Here is a 15195-nt window from a genome sequence, read left to right on the forward strand (position 1 = left end):
TCATGCTTTGCCACAGACTTACCAGACAGTAAATATGTGTATCTATGTGTGTGCTGATAGACAACCTGATTTATCGTTTGTGAGCTAGTAAGTACTGACTAAGGTCTAATAATTCTCTTTACTATTTAATAGACCTAGTATTCCCTAATTGCTTTTTCAGAATGTTCCAAAATAATTCTGCAATATCTTTTCTTCCTTAAAAAATATTAGAATCCCTTTGACAGAGTTTCTTTCAAAAAGTGCCTACAAATATTAGAACTGCACCAAATTTAGAATATATCAAAGTAATGACTTTATGATATCTTTTTCCTTGTCTCATATTTACTTGGTAGAGTTTTATAGTGTTTACCTGAGCACCAGATTGACACTATGACTAGGCTTTCCATCCTTTACATTTCCTAAGTAGTTATAATTTCACATAGAAGATCTATTAATTTGTTTAAAATGGACCTTTGCAATGTACTTATTGCTCTTTAAATATATTTTCAGTTCAATTTTTACTGATTTCCATGATAACTAGTTCTTTACATAGTACTTTGAACATTGAGAGGTATCTAGTTAAATGCTCAATAGGTAATAATGAAATTGTTACAACTTTTTGCTATTTATTATATAAATGAGTTATCAGAACAAGTGACATGAAAAAGTATGTGGAACAACTCCAGAACCTTAAGTTTTGAGTCTAAATTCCGTCAGCTAAAGGAAGCAAGCGCTGTAATGGTGGCATGCAAGTACTTAATCTTGGTGCTCTAGAGGCAGATATAGGAAACTCATAAGTCCAAAGTCCATATGTATTTGGTACATATTACACAGCAAGTCCCTTTCTTTGAAAGGGAGGAAAGAAAGAGAGAAAGAAAGAAAAACAAGAGAAAGAAGGAAGGAAAACAGACAGACAGACAGACAGACAGACAGAAAGTGTGGTAGCAAATGCCTTTAATTCCAGCACTTGTGAAGCAAGCAGATATCTGTGAGTTTGAAATCAGATTAGTCTAAATAGTGGGTTCCAGGACAGCCAAGGCTACAAAGAACATGTCTCAAAACAAAACAAAACACCTTGTTTATGCAAGTAAGCAGTCACCATCTGCAAGAACATTATAAAGCACCAACTGATAATTCATTTCTGCCAAAAAATAATGGCACCTGTGACATCACACCTGTCACACTAGATGTGACCTTTTCAACTGCTATGGATATTGAGAGAAATCAGGAACACTCAGTAAACTAAAGCCAGGGAAACTGATGTGGCTGTAAATTTGTTCTCATGTAGTTCTGTCATGGTGGTTGACTGGGTGACCACTTACATTTCTTATATGGTACGCATGGTAATTAGTTTTACTTGGGCCCAGGAGTGGGAAAAGACGTGGTGAGTAGATGTTCCTGGAGAGGACACGGGAGAACAGCATTCCTAGTCAAGTGGAGCATAAGCTCAGTCCAGTGCAGGAAAGTAAAAGACACCGGAGCTGCAGTTCCATGCATCATAACGGAGCAGAGTGAGACACAAGGAGCAATAGAAGCCACACTCCCGAGCTGCTGCATCATGCAGACATGTTTGGACAGCATCATCCAGTCACCTGTGTGTCACAAAAAAGCGTCATGCTCAGACTTGCCTTTCTAGCAAACTTAGGAAGAAGACTGACCTGCAATGTAGAATTTGAATGAGAGGGGATTGAGACAGAGGCAAAAAGCCAAGCACCTGGATTGGTTTTAGAAAACTCCCATGTTTGCCTTCTCACCCCTCAAGCCTCTTGCAGGCCAAGTGTCCTGGTGGACCAGACACTGCAGTCTTGTTCTTTTATTGTTACCCAGGTTTGGAGGATTGTAGAAGTGGACAAAGTACTCAGAGTCCCTTTCTTAATGAACTACTTAGTGTAACAGAAGAGACAGGAATGAAAGTAAGAAAGACATAATATGTCATAGTCTAAGAAATGTTCCAATTTTCACCTGTAGAGATTAATCCTCTATCCCACTCTATTTATTTTGTAAGTAGAAACAATCATTCAGAATTATTTGATCAAAATAACAAACAAGCAAAAGAAAAAGAAATGTTATTAAATATTATAACCGACAACATAGAAAGTTTAGAAGAAACTGACTTTGTAGAGGTCAATAAATAAGAACAAAGATTCTGGGGCTCCAGTGTCCCAAGGTTAAAAAAGCACGAGCTGCCCTTCTGGATGCCACTTCACTTCCCAGCACCCACATGGTGACTCACAGCCATTGTCACTTGTCCCAGAGGATCCAACACTCTTTTCTGGCTTCTCTGGGCACTGCACAGTATGGTACACAGACACACATGCAGACAAAACACCAATACACATAAAAAGAAGTAAAAATCTAAACAAAAAGAAAAAGAGTTGCAATACTGATAATTTATTTTATTGTATCCAGGTCCTTTGATTTTTAATTAAAGAAATGTGGATTTATTCAGGTGCAGTGCTGTCTGTAATCTAGACACTTAGGAGTTGGGAGTAGGAAGATTAGGGGTTTAAAGTCATCTTCATCTATATAGTTTGAGTTTGAGGTCAACTTTGGCTACATGAAACACTGTCTCAAAAAAAAAAGAAAGAAAAGGAAGGAAGGAAGAAGGAAAAGAAGGAAGGGCAGATGGAGGGAGGAAAAAGAGAAAAGCCTAAAGCTTATGTAGCAGGATATTTATTCTGCTACATTGTATTCGCAGTGAAGCCTAGTGATTGGGCAGTGGAAAAGGAGGTAGAGCTGGGAGAGAAGGAGAGGAAGGGGAGGGGAGAAAAAGAGGAAGGGGAAGGGAGAGAGAGAGGAAGGGGAGGGGAGAAATAGAGGAAGGGGAGGAGGAGAAGGAGGCTATCTGCCATGGAGAACCACAGATGGGTCGAAAGCTGTCCTGGGTAGCAACTTCTATCAAAAGGTTAGATATTGGGTAACAACTCTAATTGTGTGGGCATCTTGTTGCTTGAGCATTTCTAAATATATAAATCCTTTAGTAATCATTAATCTTTAAGAGTCTCATTTCTACTGGGTACTGCCAGGATGGCAGATATTGTCTGGGGTTCAGCCGAGCTTTGTGGATACAGCGTGGTGGAGTGGCAGAGCTATCCCCAACGTTGGTGTCTCATGGGTGCCAGGGCCTGCACATCTAGCTAGCTGGAACCCTGGTCAGAGCCGAGGAACAGTGGGAACATGGCAGCTACCCGGAAACAAGCTGGACCGGGCGCCATTTTCTAAATATCACCCCTATAGGCTTATATCCAAGGGACTATGTTTTTAATAAAGTTGTTGTATGAAATCCATTTATATGTGACAAACTAATCAATAAAGGACCAAATTTATAACAGAGAAGAAAACCATACATTTATATGGGCATAGTTACATCGATAATTTCTCCCTGGACATGGAAGTCATACTGTCCTCTGATAGTTCAATTTTAAAACATATGGGTCCAGCAAGATGGCTCAGTGGGTAAGGATACTTCTCACCAAACTTGATGACCACCTTAGTTCAGTGGTCCCCAGAACCCACATGGTAGAAAGAGAGCTAAATACCCTAGGATATCCTTGACCTCTATATACAGGTATGGCAATATATATACCCCCAATACACACAGACACACAAACATGAATGAAGATAGATTTCATAAAACATAAATAATATTTTTTTAATTTATACATAGTAGATGGGAATAAGAAATACTTTATTCTTCCACCGTTGTCTGAATAGCATGCTCCAACAGGAAAATAGTCACATGAACTTTGAACACTCAGAGAACAAAAGTCATAAAACGAGGTAGTTTTCATATGCATTGGCAGTAGCTGGGTTACAAGAAAGAGGGGAAACCTCTTATAGAACTCTCACACACTCTTTAGTAACATTCTTAGCTTTTAGAATGGTAGAAACCTTCATACAAATATGGCTTATTTCTCCCTACCATTTGGCAACTTCAGTTTGTTCTGTGGTTCTCAAATAGGAAACAAATGTCTACTACAGAACTAAAGGGAATAGTTTGAAAAAAAACTATGAAAGTATTTTGAAAAAAAATGAAACTTCAAAACAGTTTTGTGATATAAAATCAATTAAACTTACTTATAACTTTTAAAAAGATGGTGCAGATGTCAAAAGCACTAACTTAGAGTTTTATTTCTGAGAAGATACACATGACCGAGGCAACTCTTAACTTAATTTGAGACTGGCTTACACTTTCAGAGGTCTAGTCCATTATCATTATGGTGGGAAATATGGTAGGATATGGGAAGACATAGTACTGGAGAAGGAGCAGAAAGTTCTAAATCTTCATCCACAGGCAGCAAAGAGGAGACTGGAATTTCACACTGGGCATAGCTTGAGCAAAGGAGACCTTAAAACCCACCCCCACAGTGACACATTTCCTCCAACAAAGCCACACCTACTCCAAGAAGGCCATACTTCCTAATAGCACCACTCCCTATGGCCAAGTATTCAAACGCATGAGTCTATGGGGCCATTTCTATCAAACTACCACAGGCATGTTGATATAGAAATAAACTTTAAATGACAAAAAGGATTCTGAGAGTTTGATCTGTTTCTAATAAGAATCTAGTAATAACTTCACTTTCTAGTTAACTCATCCCCAAATAAAGATCCCACTATTACTTTCCTTCATAGAATTCAGGAGCTTACACCTCAATGAAGCCAAAACACACAGAACCTCAACACAAAAGTGGAGAAAGATCTGTTACTCACAGCAGATAAAAGCATCCCTGTGGCTGTGAGCTGGCCCATCCAAAATCTACCCCATCTATGAACTACTAGAGTGTGTGAAGGGTCAGGTCCTACAGATCCAAAGCTGCAGGATCTCTATGACACAGGACAGCAGCAAGACATCTGAAAGGAGTCCCAGTGAGAATCCAGTATTTATAGAGTAGCAGAAGCCAGAGGCCTGGAACCAGACCAATAAGTCACTGCAATGAACAGTTGCAAGTAAAGTTGTTTGGGCAAAAGGGTGTACTGTTCGGCACACTGCAGCTTCTAAAGTGAGATGTTTGTTTGTTTGTTTGTTTGTTTGTTTTTCTTTTGAAGAGGAAGTTGGCAAGGGTGGATGGCAGATGTGGAGGGATGGGGAGATTGGGTTGCCTGAAGTGAAATTCACAAAAAGTCAATAAAAAGTGTGTGTGTATAAAACAACCCAGTAGTTGTTCCAAGAGCTGTGCCCCTCGTGCAGCAAAGCTCAACACAGTTGTATGGGAAAGTGGGGTTGGCACATTGCCCAGCATAATCAATTCAAACTATATACTACTGAGCATGCTCAGTTTGTACTCACAGTTCAAGAAGGAACAATGGTAGACAGGAAGACCCCCTGGTAGCAGCAGATTGTGTATACTACAACTTGGCTCAAAGATAGTGGGTTAACCTGCTCCTAGGTACACTAACCCTATCTGATGAAGCTTGCAGAAGTACTGAGGAAGTGAGTAGCATTCTCCACATGCTCTTGTCCACTTTGTCGAGTCCATGAATAAAGCATAAAGATTATCCTTGCCAAAATCATAATGGCTATCAAAGGAAATAATATTTTGAATGTGAGTCAGTACAGAAATTTCCCAAAGGGGCCTGCATGCTGATATGCTAGCATCTATGTCTTAATGTGCTTGTTCACTCTATTACCTTAGTTCACACAAAATAATGTTGTAAATGTTTTAAACTCTAAAGTTGAGTCTTTTTGTTTAAAACTTACTTTCAGTTTTCCAGAAGGCTCCTAGAAATCCAAAAGGCAAAAGTAATACCTTTATCCGTATAATGTATCTACTCAGTGTTCCAGAGTTGTATGGATCTATTAAAAATTCTGAGGTGCATTCCTGGGCAGATAACAAACACAAAAGATGCCCATCATTTCATAAGGATACTTGCTTAACTATGTTCATAGTAGCTTTATTCATAATAGCCAGAGACTGGAAACAACCTAGTTATCCTTCTACTGAAGAATGGATAAAAGCAAAGACATCATGAATTTTGCAGACAAATGGATAGAATTAGAAGCTGTATTCCTGAGTTGAGTAAGGTAACCCAGACCCAAAAGGATATGCATGGTATGTACTCATAAGTAAATATTCTCCATCAAGTACAGGTTAACCACACTATAACCAACAGACCCAAAGAAGCCAAATATCAAGGAGGGCCCAAGGGAGGAAGGTTAAATCTTCCTCAGAAGGGGAAATAAAATAGATATTGGAGGTAGATGGAGGGAGGGAACTGGGTGGGAGAGGGGATTGAGAGGGAAGTGAGGCTCAGACAGTAATCAGATGTAGGGAGAGCAGGGGAGAGAGAATGGAAATCAGTGGTGTGAGAGGAAGGCAATCTCCAGGACACACCAGAGACCTGGAATGGAGAGAGGCCCCTGGGGCAGTTCTAGCTGAGACTCCTAACAGAGGGGGAAACTGATCCTGAAGGGGCTACTTCCTGGAGCCAGTCAGGAGTCCCAGTGAAGGGATGAGGACAGCCACCCGCCCACAAAACCTTTGATCCAACTGCCTACAAGATGTGCAAAGGCAAAGATAGAGCAGAGACTGAGGGGATGGCCAACCAATGACTGCTCCAATGAGACCCATTCCATGAGCAAGAACCAATCTCTGATACTATTGGTGATGCTCTGTTATGCTTGGAGACAGGAACCTGGCATAACTGCCCTCTAAGAGACTCTCCGAAGCAGTCAATGGAAAGAGATGCAGAGATCCACAGCCAAATATTAGAGAGACCTCAGGGAGTCTTATGGAAGAGTTGGTAGAAGGATTGAGGAACACAAAGAAGACAGGGACTCTACAGGAATACCAACAGAGTCAACCAACCTGGATCTTTAGGGCTCCCAGAGACTGAATCACGAACCAAACAGCAAGCACTGGCTGGATCTAACCCCTTTCACATGTGTAACAGATGTGTACATTGATCTTCATGTGGGTCCCCAACATCTGGAGCAGGGACTGTCCCTGAATCTGTTGCCTGCCTGCCTGCCTGCCTGCCTGTGGATCCCGTTCCCCGATCTGGTCTCAGTGGGAAAGAATATGCCTAGTACTGAAATGACTTGCTCTTCCAGGGTTAGGGAGCAGTGAGTAGGGGGTGGGGAGGAGTGAATGGAGGATCTGTGTGAGGAAGTACTGGGAAGAGAGGGGGGCTAATATTGGGGTGTAAAGTGAATAAATTTTTAAAAATCTGAGGTACGTTAGTAGATGAGTTATATTCTAATGTTAAACTGTAGCATGCTATAAGTACTAAACATCTCTGCAGATTATGAATATCATCCTGTCTTTAACCATAGCTATTCTAAGTCATTTGTTATGCAGTTTTTAAAATAAAACAAAATTCATTTTACATGTAACTGCATACTTTTGTTACTGTTCAAAAAAATATTTCTTAGTTTAAAACTGTTAGCAAAAATTGTTCAAAAAAATATTTCTTAGTTTAAAACTGTTAGCAAAAATTGTATGTACCTTTGTTCCTGCTAATTTTGTTTTATATTTATTCTTTTTTAAAAAAAAATGGTGTACCTGCCAATCACTTGGTCCTTTTGGCTGGGGCAGACGCCTAGCTGGTCTGCTCCCATGAAGACACCATATTCTGAGCCATCCTAGAGGAACCACTGCACTCAGAGCAGCAGACATCATATTCTGAGCCATCCTAGAGGAACCACTGCACTCAGAGCAGCAGACACCATATTCTGAGCCATCCTAGAGGAACCACTGCACTCAGCGCAGCAGACACCATATCCTAAGCTATCCTAGAGGAACCAGTGTACTCAGAGCAGAGAAGGAACCACTGCACTCAGAGCAGCAGGATTTCAGAATGCCAGAGGCTGCCTGAGTTCCAGCAGTTCCTTCACCCAGGAGCTCAGGATCACAGGATTACAGGATCACAGGATCACAGGATCACAGGATCACAGAGACATCTGGACTCTGAGGAGTTCTGACACAAGCAAGATAACTGGAAAGGCAGGCGTCAGTCACAGACAGTAAGTGCAGGTAACACTACAGTTAACCAGATGGCGAAAGGCAAGCACAAGAATATAGGCAACAGAAACCAAAGTTACTTGGCGTCATCAGAACCCAGTTCTCCCATCATAGCAACCCTGGACACCCCATCACACCAGAAAAGCAAGATTCAGAATTAAAACCACTTCTCATGATGATGATAGAGGACTTTAGGAGGGACACAAATAACTCCCTTAAAGAAGTACAGGAGAACCCAGGTAAACAGGTAGAAGCCCTTAAAGAGGAAACACAAAAATCCCTTAAAGAACTGCAAGAAAAGACAACCAAACAGGTGAAAGAATTAAACAAAACCATCCAGGATCTAAACATGGAAGTACAAAGGGAAACAACTCTGGAGATAGAAAGCCTAAGAAAGAAATCAGGAGTTGTAGACACAAGCATCACCAACAGAATACAAGAGATAGAAGAAAGAATCTCATGTGCAGAAAATACCATGGAAAACATTGATACAACTGTCAAAGAAAATGCAAAATGCAAAAAAGCTCCTAACCCAAAACATCCATAAAATCCAGGACACAATGAGAAGATCAAACCTAAGGATAATAGGTATAGATGAGAGTGAAAATTCCCAACTTAAAGGGCCAGTAAATGTCTTCAACAAAATTATAGAGTAAAACTTTCTTAACCTAAAGAAAGAGATTCTGATGAACATACAAGAAGCCTGCAGAACTACATATATACTAGACCTGAAAAGAAATTCCTCCTGTCACATAATAATCAAAACATCAAATGCACAAAACAAAGAAAAAATACTAAAAGCAGTAAGGGAAAAAGGTCAAGTAACATATAAAGGCAGACCTACAGGAATTACACCAGACTTCTCACCAGAGACTATAAAAGCCAGAAGAGCCTGGACTGACATCATACAGACCCTAAGAGAACACAAATGCCAGCACAGGCTACTATACTCAGCAAAGCTCTCAATCACTATTGATGGAGAAACCAAGATATTACATGACAAAACCAAATTTACACAATATCTTCCCACAAATCCAGTACTTCAAAGGATAATTGATGGAACATTCCAACAAAAGGAGGGAAACTGCAACATAGAAAAAGCAAGAAAGTAATCTTCCAACAACCCTAAAAGAAGATAGCTACACAAACATAATTCCACCTCTAATAACAAAAATAACAGGAAGCAACAGTCATTTTTCCTTAATATCTCTTAACATCAATGGACTTAAGTTATAAAACAAATGAATTTAACGGATATAGATAGAACATTTCATCCCAAAACAAAAGAATATACCTATTCCTCAGCACCTCATGGTACCTTCTCCAAAATAGATCATATAATTAGTCACAAAGCAGGCCTCAATAGATAGAAAAATATTGAAATAATCCCTTGCATCCTATCAGATCACCATAAACTAAGGCTGGTCTTCAATAATAACAAAAACGATGGAAAACCCACATGCATGTGGAAACTCAACAATGCTCTACTCAATGATGACTTGGTCAAGGAAGAAATAAAGAAAGAAATTAAAGACTTTTAGAATTTAATGAAAATGAAGGCTTGTCATATCAAAACTTGTGGGACTCCATGAAAGCACTGCTAAGAGGAAAACTCATAGCTCTAAGTCTCTACAAAAAGAAGCTGGAGACAGGATACACTAACAACTTGACAACACACCTGAAAGCTCTAGAACAAAAAGAGGCAAATACACCCAAGAGGAGCGAACAGCCGGAAATAATCAAACTCAGGCTGAAATCAACCAAGTAGAAACAAAAAGAACTATACAAAGAATCAATAAAACCAAGAGCTGGTTCTTTGAGAAAATCAACAAGATAGATAAACCCTTAGCCAGACTAACCAGAGAGCACAGAGACAGCATCCAAATTAATGAAATTAGAACTGAAAAGGGAGACATAACAACGGAAACTAAGGAAATTTAAAAAATCATTAGACACTACTACAAAGGTGTATACTCAACAAAAGTGGAAAATCTGGATGAAATGGACAATTTGCTAGACAGATACCAGGTACCAAAGTTAAATCAGGAGCTGATAAACTATCTAAGCAGTCCCATAACCCCTAAAGAAATAGCATCAGTCATTGAAAGTCTCCCCAGCAAAAAATAGTCCAGGACCAGATGGGTTTAGTGTAGAATTCTATCAGACTTTCAAGGACCAATTCTTTTCAAACTATTCCACAAAATAGAAACAGAAGGAACACTATCCAATTTGTTCTATGAAGCCACAATCACGCTCATATCTAAACTTTACAAAAATCCAACAAAGAAAGAGAACTTCAAACCAATCTCCCTTATGAATATCAATCCAAAAATATTCAATAAAATTCTTGCAAACTGAATCGATCAAAACAATCATCCATCATGATCAAGTAGGCTTTATCCCAGGAATGCAGGGATGGTTCAATATTTGGAAATCCAGCAACGTAATCCACTATATAAACAAACCCAAAGGAGGAAAAAAACCCCAGATGATCATCTCACTAGATGCTGAGAAAGCATTTGACAAAATTCAACATCCCTTCATGGTAAAAGTCATGGAAAGATCAGGAATTCACGGTCCATACCTAAACATAGTAAAAGCAATATACAGCAAAGCAGTAGCCAACATCAACCTAAATGGAGAGAAACTTGAAGCAATCCCACTGAAATCAGGTACTAGACAAGGTGCCCACTCTCTCTCTCTCTATTCAACATAGTACTGGAAGTCCTAGCCAGAGCAATTAGACAACAAAAGGAAGTCAAAGGGATACGTTAAAAAAGAAAGGAAGAAGTCAAATTTTCACTATTTGCGGATGATATGATAGTATAATTAAGTGACCCCAAAACTTCCACCAGAGAACTCCTAAACCTGATAAACAACTTCAGCAAAGTGGCTGGATATAAAATTAACTCAAACAAATCAGTAGCCTTCCTCTACTCGAAGGGTAAACAGATTGAGATAGAAATTAGAGAAATGACACCCTTCACAATATTCACAAATAATATAAAATACTTTGGTGTGAATCTATCCAAGCAAGAGAAATATCTGTATGACAAGAACTTCAAGTCTCTGAAGAAAGAAATCAAAAATCTCAGAAGATGGAACGATCTCCCATGCTTGTGGATTGACAGGATTAGTATAGTAAAAATGGACAATCTAGCCCACCTAGGTCTTCTGACTTATTTTTTAGAAGGTGCTTCTTAGAGTCTTCAATATCTTTATTTAAAGCTTAAAGGAATTATCTGAGACATTTCAGATTTGCTTTTAATATACTTCTTTTATGAAATTGTATTTAACTTTATAATTTTAATAAAATGACAGTTACGGATGATATTTTATCTTCTTACTAGTCACAATTTGTTATGATTATTTTCTTATCCAAACCTCCTACCTTACTTATACAGAGTCTTTGTCTTTGAAAATCTTTACACTTTTTTTTTTAACAGTAACACATTTATTGTACCTCTCAGCAGAGTACAATCACAAATACCTTAAGAAAAATAAGAAAACATTAGGCAAGTCCTAGTCTACAACACAACTCTTCACCTATAACAAGCTCCTCAGTCATTCTGGTCATCATCCCAGTCTTTCTTCCCACTTGGAGGTTTGAGCCCACCAGCTGGTTTTGCCGTGGTGATCTGATCCACTCTAAGTACAGTGACTGAAGCATTAGTGGCCAGTTTAACAGCCCAGTATTTTCCCAAGTAAGTATCTAAAATACTGGCTTCTAACATATCCTTTACAGCGGGGACTTCGGCCTCAATATCCAGCCCCACATTTTTGTTTCCTTCTTGATGTACTGAGTAAAGTTTAGCAATACCTTCATTGGCCTTCACGCCAGAATTTTCTGCCAGTGCCCATGGAATAGCTTCAAATGCTTCAGCAAACTTCTTAATACCATACTGTTCAAGTCCAGGACATGTTTCTCCATATGATGTGATTTGTTTGGCCAATTCAATTTCTGTAGCTCCACCTCCAGGTACAAGATGCTTATCCCTTGTGAGAACTTTGAAAATATTAACTCCATCATCTACTGCCCTTTCTATATCATCCATCAGATTGTCTGTAGAACCTCGAAGAACTATAGTAGAAATGGCACCATCTTCTTTTTCATGCTTAAAAACAACCACCTGTGTATCTCCAACTTCTGAGAGGTAAACACTGTCACAATGTCCCATTTCTTCCAGGACAGGAGGAGTCAGTTTTGGAAGAGCTGTGGCAGCAACTGTTTTACACAGTCGTCTGAGATCCCACTTTGAGTTAAGTCTCACCAACATGATATTGTACTTGTTAGCATAATGAAGAGCCATGTCTGCCACTTTGCCACCTGTTACTACCACATTAGCACCAGTGCCTGCAATAGCTTTCACTTGTGCATCCATAAGATTTTCTTCTCCCTTACTAAAGTTCATCAGTTCTTCAGCAGTCTTAATCAGCACTGTTCCCTTTGTCTCTGTTATCATTCCATCAAATGGACAAGAGTACACAGCTATTTTCGCATCTTTGACAGATGTCACATCACCTTCAGTTTCCTTCTTAAAAAACATGCCATGTAATACTGAGGACGAATAAACACCAGAGCCCAGAATCTTACATCCTCTGATGCTATCAACATTGAAATTGCCAGAATCAGGAAAAATAGATACACATGCTTGAGCAATAAGCTTGGCCAGAAATGTCTCACTGCCGTACTGCTTACTCATTATGGAGATTCGAAGCACAGATGACACTTCATCAACATCTCGAAGGTTTTTTGCAGAACAACATACCAGATCAGGAAGAATCTCATGAGCTTTTTTGCAAGCTATTTCATATCCTGATATTACCTCTGATACTGACAGGCCAATCCTCAGAAGTTCTTCAGCTAGTTCCAAAAGAGCCCCAGCGAATACCAGAACAAAGTTTGTGCCATCACCAACCTCTTGTTCTTGCATATGAGAAGCCGTCACAATCATCTCTGCAGCAGGATGCTGCACTTCTAGCTCTCTTAAAATAGTCGCTGCATCGTTTGTCACAAACAACTTCTCCAGGCGTTTGATGACCATTTTATTCATTCCATTTGGTCCATATGCTGTACGAGTAGTCTGCGCAAGCTCTTTGCAGGCCTGTATATTTCTATACACAGCTTCTTCTAATCCCGAGAAATGTTTTGCTCCATCTTTGAGCATCTGGTCAAAGCCCGGGGCCTTGGGGACGTGAAGCGCCATGGCTAGCCCGCAATCAACCGCTCAAGCGCTTGCTCCACGACTCCGAGGAAGCAAGGTGCGCCGCACACCAAATCTTTACACTTTTAACTACAAACTCAGTCTTTGGTATTTTTTAGATAAACATTCTAGATTTTAAACTAGTAAATCCAACTCCTAGTTCCCAGTGGCAACAACGATCAACGTAGCTATTAGGTTTGGAGCAGAAGTTTTAGGACAAGCTAAGTTTGTTGTACTAAAAGATATTCATTAAGAAAGAATTTACTTCGCAAAGAGTAGGACAAAGAAAAAAAGTGGAACATTCGTTAAAAAATTCTGACTCTGAAGGATATTACAGGATTCATTTCCTTATCCTAGATTGTATATAGATATATAAAATTTTACATGTGCATTTGCATAATGGTAGATACAAACTGTCTAGAAACTCTCAGAACATGAGAGGGGAGGGGAAAGGAGAAAAAGGGGTAAGAAACGTGACCAAAATGCATTTTGTACTTGTATGAGAACATCCTTGTGAACCCAGGACTATGTGCTCAGAGCATATGTGTTTCACACGCGTGTACGGGACAAACTATATAGAGCTACTAGTAAACTGAACAACGGCACAGCCTTCACTTTAGACTAAACAGGCTATTGGCCAATATGATGCAGATGAAATCTAAAGGGGCTATGAGACAATGGCCAATCCTTCTTCATGTAAAAATTAGGGCTAAGGATCTACACAAACTGTGGAAAGCATCAATTGTGAAAATAACACATGGGACTTAGAACCTAAGATACTTCACTTTAAGACCTTAGCTGACTGGAATATTTTGATTGTGAATAAAGAAAATCAAGGGCAAAAGCCAAAATTACCTGGGGCTACCCAAGTCCTTCATAATTACTTACCATCTTTGTCTCACCTGATAGTCTTATAACTCTTACATAGTTTTCAGAATGTATCAGTAAGCATATACACTTCTGGCTCCCGCCACCCCTAAAGCTGAGGATACCGTAAATTAATACCTAAAACCTACAGAGGAGGTCTCCATGATTTAATGTGGAAGCTATTATTTCCACCAGTAGAATTTGTACATACATTAATTTATAACTTTCTTTTGTTCTGTGCCTTAAGAGTCCACATAATCCCTTTTACAGTGGGATGTGTCATTTAGAATAATTTGAATTAATGTCCTTAGCCATTGTTACCCACATTTGACTTGGAAGAAAAATAATGTATTTTATTTAGGGTTACTCTTTTACATTGAAAATGGAGATTATAACCCAAAGCTGATTTCTAGATAAGAACACCACAATACACTTTGGAAATTATCAGGGACACATAAATACAAGTTCCTGGCATCCTATGCTAAACAAAAGAAGAAGTATAGTCAAATATTTGATAGAATCATAGAATACTTCACTGGGGAATACTAATGCCAGGGAAGCCAACTGGAAGTTAAGACACAGCTAGAGACCAGGACGGCCCTATCCTTCCAACATGTATCCCATGTGTGCCCATCTAAACAGCCATCAGAACCTCCCTTTTAAAACAACAGGAAGAACAGCAAGCTCCAAGACAAAAAATCTATGTTGTGAACATGGTCATCTTTTTTACCTATGTGGCATTGGTCAAATTCTTTACCATTCGGGGACTCTGTAATGCAGGACTATACAAGATGACTTCCACATTTTTTTCTAGATCTATCAATCTAGAAACACTGGTATGTCAGAGACATCCTCTGGTAGAAACCACGTTAAACAAGATGAAAAGTCTCTATATTCAAAGGTTTCCGAGATCTTGCCTGCGTCACTCAGAACTATCTCCAGTTCTGTTTTATCTTGGTTAAATGCCACTTCCTCAGTGAGGTCTCCCCGATCATGTATTTAAAATTGGATTCTTTTCCTATCTGCTGTTGCCAATCTCCTCCCTCAAACTTGACACTAGAGCACGCTTTGACCTTTGAACACATTTAATCACTTACTAAGCTTTTGCCTGTCTGCCTAGCCTTGACCAAACAGAGGTTTGGGTTTTCCACAATTTTATATACCATGCATTCTAGAACAAG

General features: G+C 39.3%; 1 pseudogene across 1 annotated transcript; it reads right to left on the reverse strand.

The window, feature by feature from the left end:
* Positions 1-11371: 11371 nt before the first annotated feature.
* Positions 11372-13211, reverse strand: LOC114628100 (annotated as a pseudogene). Its single transcript, XR_003712446.1, has one exon. The product of XR_003712446.1 is annotated as a T-complex protein 1 subunit theta pseudogene (transcript).
* Positions 13212-15195: the final 1984 nt, after the last annotated feature.

This window comes from Grammomys surdaster, unplaced genomic scaffold, assembly GCF_004785775.1.
Source record: "Grammomys surdaster isolate TR1022 unplaced genomic scaffold, NIH_TR_1.0 264, whole genome shotgun sequence".
NCBI lineage: Eukaryota > Metazoa > Chordata > Mammalia > Rodentia > Muridae > Grammomys > Grammomys surdaster.